The sequence below is a fragment of the Salmo salar genome, chromosome ssa01 (assembly GCF_905237065.1).
Source record: "Salmo salar chromosome ssa01, Ssal_v3.1, whole genome shotgun sequence".
Lineage (NCBI taxonomy): Eukaryota > Metazoa > Chordata > Actinopteri > Salmoniformes > Salmonidae > Salmo > Salmo salar.
In genome coordinates this window covers 73,200,102-73,203,480 of record NC_059442.1, presented here as the reverse complement: position 1 = coordinate 73,203,480, position 3,379 = coordinate 73,200,102, and positions in this window count along the sequence as shown.

Below are 3,379 nucleotides of genomic sequence, written 5' to 3'. Positions count from 1 at the left end.
GGCGTACAACTGGCCCGGCGTTGTCCGGGTTAGGGTTTGGCCGGGGTATGTCGTCATTGTAAATAAGAATTTGTTCTTAACTGACTTGCCTAGTTAAATAAATGTTAAATAAAAAATGATATTGAACCATATGGAAAAGTGAATCACTTAATCAATTGATAGTGACAAAATTAGATTACTTTCCCTTGGCTATAGGTTGTAGCTCAGCCTCAATGTCAAAGAAATGAAACGTTGATATCCCGTTGCAACCTGGTCTAAGAGCATTTCATATTATTCTGTACGTAAATCTGAGATACCCCATTTAGTATAATATGTTACGTTTGTAGGATGGTTGGTCGGGGTGGATGGGTGAGCGTATAACGTGAAAGTCTAGCAACTCAAAGCTTGTGAGTTTGAATCTCATCATGGACAATTCTAGCTAATTAGATACTTTTAAACTACGTACTAGTTTTTAGCTACTTAGCATGTTAGATAAGCCTTCACCTAACCCCTAGCCTAGCTAAAGTTAGTGAGCTAGCTAAATTCGTAACATATCAAAAAAAATACAAAAAAAATAAAAATATGCATGAAATGAAATGTAAGTCGCTCTGGATAAGAACGTCTGCTAAATGACTAAAATGTAAATCATACCTTTTGCAAATTCATAACATATTGTACGTTTTTCTAATTCGTAACATACAATATGAATTCTAATTCGTAACATATCATACGAAATGGGATATAGACATCCACATATTAATACATACATTTACATTACATTTACGTCATTTAGCAGACGCTCTTATCCAGAGCGACTTACAAATTGGTGCATTCACCTTATGATATCCAGTGGAACAACCACTTTACAATAGAACATCTATATCTTTTTTTGGGGGGGGGGGGGGTTAGAAGGATTACTTTATCCTATCCCAGGTATTCCTTAGAGGTGGGGTTTCAGGTGTCTCCGGAAGGTGGTGATTGACTCCGCTGTCCTGGCGTCGTGAGGGAGCTTGTTCCACTATTGGGGTACCAGAGCAGCGAACAGTTTTGACTGGGCTGAGCGGGAACGGTGCTTCCGCAGACGTAGGGAGGCGAGCAGGCCAGAGGTGGATGAACGCAGTGCCCTTCTTTGGGTGTAGGGACTGATCAGAGCCTGAAGGTACGGAGGTGCCGTTCCCCTCACAGCTCCGTAGGCAAGCACCATGGTCTTGTAGCAGATGCGAGCTTCAACTGGAAGCCAGTGGAGTGTGCGGAGGAGCGGGGTGACGTGAGAGAACTTGGGAAGGTTGAACACCAGAAGGGCTGCGGTGTTCTGGATGAGTTGTAGGGGTTTAATGGCACAGGCAGGGAGCCCCGCCAACAGCGAGTTGCAGTAATCCAGACGGGAGATGACAAGTGCCTGGATTAGGACCTGCGCCGCTTCCTGTGTGAGGCAGGGTCGTACTCTGCGAATGTTGTAGAGCATAAACCTACAGGATCGGGTCACCGCCTTGATGTTAGCGGAGAACGACAGGGTGTTGTCCAGGGTCACGCCAAGGCTCTTAGCACTCTGGGAGGAGGACACAATGGAGTTGTCAACCGTGATGGCGAGATCATGGAACGGGCAGTCCTTCCCCGGGAGGAAGAGCAGCTCCGTCTTGCCGAGGTTCAGCTTGAGGTGGTGATCCGTCATCCACACTGATATGTCTGCCAGACATGCAGAGATGCGATTCGCCACCTGGTTAATACCATACCAAACCTAACATATCATACTAATTGGGGTGTCTCAGATTTACATACAGAATATACCAAATGCTCTGAGACCAGTTTGCCCTATATGCATTGAGTCACCTCTTTCCCGGGTATTTTACAGCTTGTTTCGAGCATAAAGCATCACGGACCGAAGTTACATTTATATTATTTTCTTCAAAATCTTAAGTTAACAAGGAGTAGGCCTTTGTAAAAAAAAAAGACATTTTTTTTTTTGGGGGGGTGGGTAACTTAACAGCTTTTCAATGACATGGAGATAGGCTATTTAAAGAGTGCATGGTGTGTGGAGGAATTGACCGACATATCTATGGATATAGCAGCCTATAGCCTAATTTCGTCTGTCAAACAGGTAGGCTTACATCTTATTTCTTAAATAGGAAGAAACAGGCTCCAACGCAAAGCACCCTTGTTGTTAGTAAATTCTAATTAAAATGAAGATGGTTGAAATGAATTATGCCTACTCAAATGTGTCTACTTTCAGCACCATGAGCTGTCCTTCTCCGATTTATTTGTGTCACGGCTGCTACTTTGAGTTTCAGGACCACACTGTAAATTACTCAAATCTGGCTTTTTGTGAGGTCAATATCTCTGATAAATAGATCATGGGCAATAAACATGTTTTTAAAGCTATCAAAGTTAACCTCCGTTCCTCATCTTCGCGCTCTCCTTCTCAAACTGAATAAAACATAGGCTAGTCCGCATGCAAGATTTCTTGGACTAGGCCTAATAGTCCAAAAATAGGCCACCAATCCCATAGAGATTAAACGTGTAAAAGAGTAGTGTGCAGAAGAATAATAAAAAGTATGACGAAGATTTAAAGTCCCACCCAATTACCAAAGTCACTATAGATGTTTCTGTAAATTACTGGTAGCTTTGCAACCCTAGTCCTGTGCTACCCTAAATTGTCAGCTGAAAGAGTTTACTAATTTGTTTGAATCCTACCATAATGTCAACCACCAAGTTCAAGACAAATTCAAGATCACATTAATAGAACATTATTGAAATGCCTGTCCAGCTTAAAGACAGATGGAACTATTGGTATGATCCCTTCTTTGGAGAACTTCTCATGTGTCAATTAATGCTTCTTCATACTTCAAACCAAAGAGACTCCCTGCCACACACACAGAATTATTTATAACTTATAAATTGACTACATGGGCCATTAAAAGAGAATAATTATACACATTAACAGAGTCCGATTATAGTCAAGGAGAGATGACATGGAAAGTTCTTTGAAGCCATTTTCTTGGTGCATTGTTACCACTGAGTTTCATTTTCATGTTTGTAAAATGTGGCAAATATGTTAGAAGTGGCATACTGGAGTGTAGGCCGAAATCCCTGAAAAGCTAAAACATCAAGAACCTCTGGAGCGAGCGACAGACAGATGCTGAGGAGAAATGGTATACACAAACAATCACTACAACTGTCATCTTAGCATAAAATGTCCCGACTGCTCTTTTGGGGCGGCAGCGTAGCCTAGTGGTTAGAGCGTTGGACTAGCAACCGAAAGGTTGCAAGTTCAAATCCCTGAGCTGTACAAATCTGTCGTTCTGCCCCTGAACAAGGCAGTTAACCCACTGTTCCTAGGCCGTCATTGAAAATAAGAATTTGTTCTTAACCGACTTGCCTAGTTATAAAAAAAAGCAAGCCA